The 12,398-nt window shown below is 39.4% G+C and overlaps 1 non-coding gene across 1 annotated transcript in view; it reads left to right on the forward strand.

The window, feature by feature from the left end:
- The window catches only part of C16H8orf34 (uncharacterized protein C8orf34), a 451,907-nt gene extending 441,957 nt beyond the window's left edge, over positions 1 to 9,950 (forward strand). Inside the window, exons 13-14 of the transcript XR_144469.6 lie at positions 6,645 to 6,704; positions 9,032 to 9,950. This is a non-coding gene — a transcript (uncharacterized protein C8orf34). The remainder of the gene's footprint in view (positions 1 to 6,644; positions 6,705 to 9,031) is intronic.
- The last annotated feature ends 2,448 nt before the right edge of the window (positions 9,951 to 12,398 follow it).

Below are 12,398 nucleotides of genomic sequence, written 5' to 3' on the forward strand. Positions count from 1 at the left end.
GGTAGTAGAATATTTATTAGAATCTGGCAAGAAACTCGAGTCTGAGGATAGACGTGGTAGCTGAAGAAACTACTTGTGTAAACACAATAAAGAGGGCATGTGAAGATTTAAAAAACAGCTCTAAGCATAGAGCTCCAAACACGTGACATAATAGTTTTTTCTTTCTGAGTTAGCATATACTTTAATGGAGAGCTAATGAATAATGAATTGAGAAAACTGTCACATACCCTAAGGTCAATCTTTGGGGTATTGCTTTACCAGCTGGAAACCTCTGGGGCCAGTGGCACCTTTGCCTGAGTTTTGATTGAGCCTGCTGGTCTCATTCCGCCTGCTTGGCCAGGCAGGCTGTGCTTGGCTTATGCTTCCCTCCCAGATCCCGTGCCTTTGGAGGGTGAGCCAGGCACAGAGCAGTAAGGAGTGCATGAGTGAACAAGCACAGGGTCTCCCCACTGGTCTCCCCAGGCATGCTGGCTGTGGCAGGGCAGGCAGTTCCAGGTGCCAGCATGGGCATTGGCTCCTGTGAGGCTGCAACTGGACTAGGCACACCACAAGCGGCTCCCACTGCTGGCACTGAAGAATGTGGTGGTGCCCGGAAGCTGGGAGATGCCAGGAACCACAGAGCTCTAAAGACAGTCTCAAAGCCCTAGCTCAGAGAGTTCCTAGGTCTGGGGTCCCCGAAGGGCCACAATTCTTCTCTCCTTGTAGTTCACAAAGTGTTGAGTGAGGGGCGTGTTTCAGCCCTGTTTGTGTTACATCTCTTTCAGTCCCACTATTTGTGGGGTTTCAAGTTCTTGTCCTGCATCCAGGAAGAATGAGTTATGCAGACAACTGGAGGGTGACTGAAAGAAACGCTTTATTGAGCGACAGGACAGCTCTTAGGAGACTCCAGCTGGTAGTTCCTTTTCACAGGCAGGTTGTCCTCATGTCTGCTCAGCTCTCAGCTGAGACGAGACCCCCCCCAGAGGGGAGCTCCTCTCCACAGACAGGCCATCCTGACATCTGTCCAGGATTTTTATGGACTTCGGAGGGGAGGAAGTATGGACAGATGGTCCATGAGTGGGCCCAGAAGAAGCATTATAAGTTCTTACTCTGGTCTGTGGAACTGGCAGACCAGCCCCCAGGCTTCAGTCCATCCATGGCTTGAAGGTAGAGCTTCACCAGGGACCTACTCCTTTCTGCCGTCTGCCTCCAGCTACCATCAACCTGCCATCCATGGTGCCCAGGCTGTTTGTGCCTAAGGGTGCCTGCAGGCCCACAGTGAGCTGTCCTCAGCACCCCCTCAACCTTTCTCCTGTGCTTGCCCTCACCCAAAGTCTGGAGGGGGCTAAGGAAGCAGGGGACATGTCAGCTCTACCCCAAGTGCATCACAACCAGCTGGGTTGTGACAGTGCCCAGACGCAGCCACAACTTTATGCTGAGATCAGAATGGGCATCAGGAGTGGGGGAGAGGCCAGGTAGCAGGAGCAGGCACTTCTGAGCCTGTAGGGGCAGGTGATCTTCCGGCCCACTCCAAGAGCACAGGGATGCCTGGGTCCAAAGCTGTGGCTGGGCAGCTGCAACTACACCCTCTAGGCATGGCTCCCACCCTGCCAACTCAGAAGCAGGTAGCTTCCACCTATCACCAGCTCCTGCTGGTTCCATGGAGTGCACATCCCTGGTCACGTCTCCCCTACTCCAGCTGGGGTCTTCACAGCAGCCTCGCCAGATGGTCCGCTGCTGCCATCACTAATATAAAATAGATCCACCAAATCTCTTTTGGAGAGATATTTAGAATTATAGCATTCAATTTCTCCTTAAAGCCCATTATGAGCCATTGACATTTTAAGGCTTATAGAGAAACAAATGCATTTCTGAAGGAGGAGGAAATGGAACAGAAGTAACATTTATTAAATTTTGATTGTTATGTGCCATGTAGTGGTATCGTATTTAATACCTGTGACAGTTAATTGTGTGGGTACTATGAATATGATTTTATGAACTCAGATTTGTTAAATATTTTTTTACCAAGAATACAGAATTAATAAGTGCAATTTAAATTCAAATCTAACCCAAGACCACATCCTCTACTCTGAAATGTCACTGTATCCCTAAAAGCTAAATAAACATTGCGGGGTGAACGGGATGTCTGTAAAGATAACATCAAAAAAGGAAGATCTCACTGTGCACGGAGAGAGTGTTAACACAAAGAAAACACTGAAATAAGAAAATGAGGGAAAGCAACACATAAAGAAACTGAAGCAGAAATCCATTTGAGTGGAAAGTCTGCTTTTAATAGAAACTTCTACTTGTTTTAGTTATATTATAGTGTTCCAAATTATTATCTACAAGCAAAGTAATCCAGAAAATTAAGGGAGGATATATGATAAACATAAAAACTAGAATTTTGACAGAATAAAATAAATAGCATTTAGTAATTACATTACGTGTGCTTTCAAACCCACAGTAAGCTATTAAAAGTAGAACAACTGTTCACAAAGCGTGCTGCCAGATTTCTTCAAAATGACTTGTTTTGAAATGTTGACTAAATATCTCAAAACTGTATATCATCTTTAGTATAATTAAACATTCTCCAGATCAAAAACATAGCTTTTTCTTGTATTCTTAGACACAAATTATATGTGACTTTCTCTTTCATGTTAGGACACATACAATTATCTATTGTTAAATAATTAAAATCATTTTTTAAAAGTTTCTACCGCTTATATAAGGCTTTATACATACATCTCTTCTACCTAATTATCTCAATTAGCCTATTAAGAAAACTTTAATCTTAAAATTCCTATTTTACACTGTAAATGTTCAACAAATACTTAATAGATATTTATGCATTCAAAATTTCTTTACTTAGCAAATATTTAGTGAATGAACTTAATGAATGAATAAATGAATACGTTTAGTTCAAATTGGTTGCCTGACTTTGAAAGATCACTTGAGAAATGGCCACACCTAAGTCTCTATCTTTATCTCTGTTCATTCAGGGAGGTCATAACCTCTGGAAACAGACACATGCAAGTAATAAGTGGTTTGTTAATATCTGATGGAAAACAGGATGCGTTCAATGGCATATCATAAGTTTAATGTGCTGTTCTTCTGCAGTAATCATAGTTCATCACACTTGCAATGAACATGGTGCATCAACATAGAATTTACTTTAATCCCAAAACATGCTCTTGGCATGCATTGCTTTAGGTGATTTGTTTTGCTATATCTCTCTGAATAAACCTGGAGCATATGGCAGGATCCTCAAGAAGAAATAAAGAGTTTTCTAATCCATAACATTATCTTTATTTTCAGACTTGATGGCCACTCTCTTATTTGTTGTTTCCCCCATCAAAGCTGCTTCATTTCTTACATTCTCACAAGTATGAGAAATAATGGGCTATCCCTGGTATAGGAGGAGTCCCGCTTCCAAACAGAAGGAAGCAGCATCAGGCTGAATGCCTAAGCAGTTTTCATGCAAGAAAAACATTATGTCAAAGTTTATTTCAGAAACTTGAAATCAGTTAATTCTGCGTTTTTCATTCTCTGTTATCCTTGGCCATCCTCTCTTGTCCCATGCTCTTATCAAAATAATATCTTCTCCTGCATTTGTGTTGTTGACTATTTCCCAGATCTTTGCACTATGCCCTGGGACTGGAACTTGATTGGCAAACTGATTGTTCTTTGGTGGTATTAAAATAATATTTTATATATATACTTTGGGGTCTTATTTGAGATGGGTTCTTCCTAGGAAACACTGTGTCCCTGTTAGCTTCCTCCAGAGGAGGCTGCTTCTTTCCATTGCCTTGTGCCAAGCACCATGAGATAGCATCAACATTCCATCTGAACTTTCTTTTTTTATGGGTCCTACCATTTGTTGTGTTGTTCTATTCGCATCCTGGTCACTATAATCTCACCAATCACTTTTCTTCATTCCTGTGAGTTGCTTACATCTGGCTCACTGTTTTCCTCTCCATCACAACTATTTTCTCAGAAAATTATACCTCCCACTTGGGTGACTCACAATATACTACCATTACCATTCTTTGGCCTTCTCAAATCTAGTTATCCACTAAGCCTGTATATACTTTTTCTTATCAAATTTGAAATAGCATCCAACTCTAAGTCTCAGATTATTATAATCTGCTATCTGTCACAAACCTCCTTCCCTTACAATTCCCCATTTTCTACTAAACCTGCACTTCAGTCTTGTTTTGGTACCCAGACACTTGATTACTCAACTGTCTCCAAGTATGTAAGACCACAGCTAGCTTCATCCTTCACTCTAAGGTCTGTGCTACAGTACAGTGATGCTCAAAGTGGAGTTCTCAAACAAGCAGTGTCAGTATCAACATCTCTTGAGAATTAGTAAAAGTGTAGTTTCTTTCTTTTCTTTTTTTTTTCTGAGATGGAATCTTGCTCCATCACCCAGGCTGGAGTGCAGTGGTATGATCTCGGCTCACTGCAACCTCCACCTCCCAGGTTCAAGCAATTCTCCTGCCTCAGCCTCCCAAGTAGCTGGGACTATAGGTGCGTGCAACCATGCTTGGCTAACTTTTCATATTTTTAGTAGAAATGGGATTTCACCATGTTAGCCAGGATGGTCTTGATTTCCTGACCTTGTGATCCGCCCACCTCAGCCTCCCTTAGTGGTGGGATTACAGGTGTGAGCCACTGCACCCAGCCAGAAACACACTTTCTTTAGGCCCCATCTCAGATCTACTGAATCAAAAACTCTGATGTTGGAGCCCAGCAACCTATGTTTTAAAAAGCACTCTGGCTGATTCTTATACACTGAAATTTAGGAACCACTAATATAGAGCATGAATTCAACCACTCCCTTGCTAGCACTTTAATGACTTGGCTGGCAAAGAACAGTCAACCATAAATACATCGTTATTTTACTTCAAACCCTTCTGTGTATAGGATTTCTAATAATTGCACAAGTTCTTCAGCTGTATCCAGCATCCACCTTCCATGTGCAATCTCTACCTTCAAGCCAAACGTTTTCTCGTAGTTCCTATTAATCTAAATGTTGATATTGTAAAACTGTTAAATGCCCATCACTTAATACTTTCAAAAGCATTTTGCTTAGAGCCATCCTCTAGGAAGGATTCTGAGCAATGCTGACTTACTCAAGGGGACATATATAAGAAAGAGTGAAGATAAGATTTAAACTCAGGTCTAGCTGAATATAAAATCCATCCTTGTATGCATTTTGCTGCAGAATGTATGAAATGACCACCAAATCAACAAGCCATCTCATTATAGTTGAAGTAGCACTTAACTAATAAATGCTCTATAGAATTGTTTTTTTTTTTTTTTTTGAGATGGAGTTTTGCTCTTGTTACCCAGGCTGAGTGCAATGGCGTGATCTCCGCTCACCACAACCTCCGCCTCCTGGGTTCAGGCAATTCTCCTGCCTCAGCCTCCTGAGTAGATGGGATTACAGGCATGCGTCACCATGCCCAGCTAATTTTTTGTATTTTTAGTAGAGACGGGGTTTCACCATGTTGGCCAGGATGGTCTCGATCTCTTGACTTCCTGATCCACCCACCTCGGCCTCCCAAAGTGCTGGGATTACAGGCTTGAGCCACTGCGCCTGGCCTTAGAATTTTTAAAAATGAGTGTTATATAAAAATCTGTTCTAAAATAACTTTGGAAAATATCAGGTTAAATCATTTTTCTTAGTGTAGGACTTCTAAGAATCTTTAATGTGCTGTTGTATATTTTGATTCTTCAAAAATCAGATATAGTATGATGTTGTCCAAAATTATTTGACCAATGAACCATTTATTTGTGAATAATCTAGATTAATATCATGTAGGGCTAGTGTTCTAAGAGATGCTGTAGAAAATTTGGACTTAATCTATTTCCTTTCTTTTCAAGACATGTGGAATTGCTTATCTTTTTTATTTCATCTACTTTCACCCTCTGTTTTATTTTACCACTCTTTTGAACTAGAATAGTCATGCCCCATTTCCCCAAGAGAAATAACTTTCTCCTTCCTTCAAAGATAGTCTCATATTCTTCTGCCTCAGGGCTGAGTTCAGAGGAATCACATTTAGCCTATAATGCTATGAACCAGACAATATAGTGTGTGTACCTATATATGTGAACACACACACACACACACACACATATATATATACACACACATTCACAGACATACACATATATATACTATGCCATGAAATCATATAGCTTGATAATATGGTACTAATTTATAATTTTGTAGCATCACAATAAGTAGCATGTACATGTCTGGGACTGAATAAGGTGTGTTGGGGCACAGTCTGCGGAGCAGACCATGGCTTTCCTGCCTAACACATGCTGGGCTTCACAATTATGACTGCAGTTTATAAGGGATCTTCCCACAGACCACATACATACCCAGAACACTCTCCAAAGAAGTATTTTGCGTTAGATTTTATTGGAAAAATTACTGTAACTTTAAGTGGAAAATGGCTGAATAATGGAATGAGGATATACACACTACTAAGCAGTCAAAATATAGAATTCTAGCACCGCGTATACTATAAATGTAGTTTTGATATTAATTTCAATTAATCTTCACTAGAAATTGGTTAAACCACTAGAAAATTGTATTTAATAAATTATTTTTTCTGGCCTGGCATATTATCTCTGTTTCTTTCATTGTGCAGGTTCTGCTGATCTTCTTCTTTGTGTTCCATGCTCTTCTTGTCCTACACTGGTCTACTCTGGTATGTTTTCTCAGGGCACGTAATATCAATGTCAGGTAATGACAGGTACTTTCTAAAATTGCTCAGGATTTGTATTTAAACAATACCTAGTCCTCATGACCTCTAATGAGAACAGGTTTTTCTCCAAGTACCCTGCATAAGATTATAAGATTTCTTCTCTCTCTGTCTCTCTCTCTCTCTCTCTTTCTCTCTCTTTCTGTGTGTGTGTGTGTGTGTGTGTTCTATAGGTTTCAGAGTTCTCATTTAGTCTCCATTCTTCCTTGCTAAGGTGGGAGGATGGGTGTTTTAAACCCTTTCTCCATGGCAGGAAAAATAATATCTTCTAGATAGATAAGAGCTAAAAAACATATTCTCCCACATGTAGGCCATGGACTCTATGATGCTATTATATATTCCCCGCAGTTATAGCATCTCAGAATAATTTCACATCCATGAATGTGAGGCTACTGTGTGAACTATATACACAAAAATAGAAAAATAGAAAAAAACACTGTATCATATCTTAAGTATGTTTCAGAGAAAAGCAAAGGTGTTGAGTTTTTCTTACCACTCATAGAATCACAGAATATCAAACTGGAAAGAACTTAGAACCAGCTACTTCTTCCCTAATCTAATGCTAGCCTTTTCTCTGCAACACCCCTACCAAATGGTCACCCAGACTCTGCATAAGCACACTGATTAGTGGGGAGTTTACTGTTACCGTTGGCTGCTAATTCAGTTTTGCTCTGCTATAATTGCTCATTGACTCAATAATTTTGCATTAGGACATTACCTAAAGAAATAATTTCTTCAATGCAGTATGACATAGCTATCAGAATATTATGTTCATTGCCATGTTTCATAATAAAGCATAAAAATGTTTTACAAGAAAACATGGAAAACATGTAAAAAATAGAAACAACATAATAATCCAAAAAGAGATTGATTAAAAAAATTATAGCAATCTGTATATTAGAAAGCTATGAATCCATAATGAAGGATGAGATATATATTATTGGATATAGGTACACAACATGTACCTATATGGTAATCTAGGTACCTATACCTCACGTGGTTCTGTTCCTGAGCCCGTCAAGCACACTTTGTATGACATACAGGCATACTTCTGTTTAGTTCAAGAGCTCTAACAAGTAAATCACTCATGTGATTCATATTTAAAACCTATAATGGATGAAGAACTACTGTCAGAGAATAGCACATGTCATTATCATGGGTGATACAGCACCTATCATAGGTCTTCTCATCATGGAACTTACTAAATTGTGGAAAAGACACACAGTGAACAGCTATTTACACAAAATGCTGTTGGTGCTTATAGAAGCATGAGAATGAGATGTGCATCAGGAGAGTTCTAGCTTGACTACTAGTCAAAAGGTCAAGAGAAAGTAATGTCTAAGGGTAAAGCATAAAGGAATGAAAGATGTAGTTGATAAAAGAGTTAGCTGGGGTTGGAGTAAGTAAAGCATTTCAGATAAATAAAAAGTGTGTGCAAAAACAACCAGATTCTCTTTCCCTCTCTTTCTCTTCCTCCCTAACTTTTTTTTCTCTCTTTCATCAAATAAATATTTATTAAGCAAATGCCACATACAAAGCATTCTTTTAGGTCCTGTGAGTAAGATGGAGATTGAAGGTCTTCCTTCAAAATACTTATGGTAAATCAAAAATATTAAATATAACTATGATACAAAGCAGAAAAAAAGTAAAATATTCTAGAAACTTGAATATTTTCCCTTGCCATCTGTATTAGTCTGTTTTCACACTGCTATAAAGACATACCTGAGACTGGGTAATTTATAAAGAAAAGAGGGTTAAGTGCCTCACGGTTCAGCATGGCTGAGGAGGCCTCAGGAAACTTACAATCATGGCAGAAGGCAAAGAGGAGGCAAGGCACCTTCTCACAAAGCAGCAGGAAGGAGAGGTGCCGAGTGAAGGGGGAAGAGCCCCTTATAAAACCATTAGATCTCCTGAGAACTCACCCCTTTCACAAGAACAGCATGGGGGAGTTCATACCCATGACTCAATTACCTCCCTCTGGTCTTGGCCTTGACACATGGAGATTATGGGAATTGTAATTCAAGATGGGCTTTGGGTAAGGACACAAAGCCTAACCACATTGCCATCTAATGTGATTAGAATTTTATACAGATATCAGAAATTGACATATTGGCTGCAAATATGATTAATAGAGGTAGTATTCTAATGTCAATATCATTGTAAAGTTCATTGGAATAGAGGAAATCATTAAAATCTCAATTTTTCTTTTTAATATGCTATAATGTAGACATGTTATTAAGCACATTTTCTTCTGTTTCATTTCTCCTCTGCAGGTTTGTGAAACAGACAGAAGAAGTTGCAAGTGGTCCTTAAAGAAACTGCAGTTATTCAAATCCTTATCTATAGTTCTAATTTTATTTACTATGTGTAATCATTTAGAGAATGGTTATTTTTATAATCTCAATAATAAACAAGTACTATTGTAACCAGGGGGTGCTCAAGTATGTAATCAGAGAACGTTAATCCTGCCAAAGGATTATGGGGTGGTCAGGAGGCCTGCAGCCTTTTGGCATGGTTAGTGTCTTGGATTTAGATTACTTTATACATAGTTATTAGGATTAATATTTGATATATTAAATATTGCCTGATTCAAATAACTTTACTTAAAATTTTTCTGTATTTTAAATTGTCTAGGGTTTTCTACTTCTATTTTTATAATATTTTATCATTTTTTAGATTAATAAACATTATACTTATCCACATGTGCGAACATGTGCCATTTAGGTCTCTGCAGATGTTAGCTGTTTGGTGTCATCACCTGCCATACATGTTGCGTGCAGCAGTAAGAAGTATATTCTCCACCACTGCTCCTTCTCATGATTATTTTCTCTATTCCTATCAAAAAAAATAATTGATATGTTAATTCAATAAAGTAAGCCAATAAGGAATGAAATGCATGGCCCAAAACATAGACAATAAAAATCGTTTGACCATTTATCAAATTATTGAACCCAGTTAATATTATCCATTTTAAATTTAATATATGCTTGCTTTTGGAATGTGTTGTGCATTGATGCTAAGTGAATGGATCTAAGTAAATCTATTGAGTATCTCTACTGTCTGTTTTATTTGCCTTAATCTAAGTTTTCTTTCTGGACCTTTAAGACATAAGGTTAAATTATAAAACTATGTAACTGTCAAGGAAACAAATGTTAAAGGCCAGAACATGGAAAAATAATAAAAAAATTCAGATTGTATAAATTAAGTCAATTCCCTAAATCAAGTAATATAACAGTTTTTCTTCTGTTAATATTTTCTTGTGTATAGAAATTCATGTAACTCATTTTTATAAAACTTTTGTGTTTTATAGGTAGAAAAAAGGATTCTTTAGAAACAGTAGATTTTTTAGTCAGAAAGGGGAGAAGGCAAGACAGTAAGTTTGTGGGACAAGAACACTCCTCTATTTAAAAATCTTTGTCATGAGGAATATTTCTTCAAAAATATTCACCTGAGGATCCAAATGCTTCTTCTATTAGAAATGTTTTTTCTTTAAAATATGTCACCCCTAATGCTTTCATCAGAGCCACACCTTCCCCCAGCCATTGCCTGGTTGGGTTTCATCCTCCTTTTGCTCACTGAGGTTTTCCTGCAAATAGTTGCCCTACTAAGTGCCTCATCAGCCTCAAGAGTCAGATTCCCCAGGATATAAGAATGTGTATTACTGAAGGTGCTGTCAAAGATGAAGAAACCCAGACACTAAGGGAAGTGGTAAAGACAAATTTTCATTAGGCATAAACTATTGCAATACAGAAGTAGGTCCGGTGTGAACTGAGCTGAACTTTGATTTGCACAGATGTGACTAGGCCTCACAGAGGAAGAAGGAGGAGCTAGGGAGGGGGAGAAGCAGGAGCTTGAGCAGAATCAGGGAAGTGGACATTTACAAAATGTGAGAAAGTGGGGTTGGTCCACGTGGAGTTATCTGGGGTTTGCTAACTGATGCTTATCAAAGTCAGATTCTTACCCTCCCTCAGAGACTGGGAGACAGGGACCCTATTCAGGTGTTGGCCAGAACAAAATAGTGAAACTGTTTTACAGCCTTGAGCTTTCTCAGTCAGGAACTTATGGCTCTGGAGTCATCATCCTAAGGACATACCCTTGAGCTGTTAGAAACTATGTTAGTATTTGTTGAAGTCTTTTAATGTGGGGGACAGGGTAGATGAAATTGTTTATCTGACAGTTTTTCTAGGCCAAGGTTGAAGGTTAGTTGAAAAGAGGACTGGGAGGAGCCTGGCTGGTGTTAAGTCAACAAGAAAATCTTCATCAGCAGCTGTGAGGCAGGACACACACACACACACACACACACACACACACACGCACACACACACACATACGCACACCAATCTCTGCTCTCTTTTCTTTGTCAATGCCTTTAACCATTTTTAGAGGCCAAGGACAGAGGTCAAGGCCAGTGAACAGCTGAATTCAAAATCAGGAAATTTCTCCAGGTTGCTTCCCAATCTTTTGTTTCAAATGTCACACATGAAACCTGACTCTCTTGGCACCCCTCTTGGCTCCCATTACTCTTTTTGCCTCTTTTGGGTTTCTTGACATAGCTCCAGAGTTACTGCAATGATGAGGCTTGAAAAACCTGCACTAAAAGAGCTTCTCAAAATGCTCCTCAAATTCCATACTTCAGTATCACTGCCGTGAACAGATGGCTTTGGGTCCCATGTTATGCCATGGCCTCTGTGTGTCCCTGAAGGGGGCTGAGGTAGCTTCTGACTTTCTGGACAGGGAGATCATCACAGTCTAGTGGGGGAAACATACATATGAGCATATAATTTAAGCAAAATGTTGTAGTGTGATATGACAAAGACATTCACAGGCCAGACTACTGTGTGAATATAAAAGAACACTTGTGAATACATCTTGGATCTAGACTTGGAAGTGAGTGAGTTGTGGGGTGGGTAGGAAGTCAGAGAAGGCTTCCTGGAAGAGATGTTGCCTTAGCAAGTCCTTTAAAGATGAAGCAGAGTCCATGGAGCAATAAAGATAGGTAGGAGGGTCTCAGTGGGAGCAACAGAATAAACCCAGTACAGATGTCTGAGTGGGCAGAGTTTGCATGGCAATGAGTGGAATAAATGCATGGTATTTATTACTAGAGCAGATACAGTGTGATATGATGTAGTAGTTGATGGGTAGAGAAATGGGGAGGGATTTGGCTAAGGAAATTCTCATATGCCACCCTGTAGTCTTCAACTCTGGCAGTTCAGCAGAGTCCCAGATGCTCAGGCCCTACTCTCTGGGATTGAGAATTCAGTTGGACGGAGAGGGATACAAAAATCCCTATTTATGAAAAACCTTCTCACTTGATTCTTTTGATTAGCCAAGGATGAGAGTCATGGCTGAAGAGAGTTACCAAAGATTTTCAGCAGGGGAGAGGAGTGACACTATTGGATGAATAAATTAGCTCACTTTGGTAGCTGTGAGTAAAAATGCAGGAGTAGGAGAAACAGGAAGTTGGCAAGCCTGGAAATAGAGAACCTGGTTAGGGGGCTGTTACAAGACCTAACATAACATTACAAAGGCCTATTTAAGTTTTTATTAGGGCAAAAGATAGTAAAGCTTGAATGGTTGTTGGGATATTCCAGAAACAGGGGAGCAGGTAGCAGCAAAACCTATTTAAGGGTGGTTCTTGTG

The sequence above is a fragment of the Callithrix jacchus genome, chromosome 16 (assembly GCF_049354715.1).
Source record: "Callithrix jacchus isolate 240 chromosome 16, calJac240_pri, whole genome shotgun sequence".
Lineage (NCBI taxonomy): Eukaryota > Metazoa > Chordata > Mammalia > Primates > Cebidae > Callithrix > Callithrix jacchus.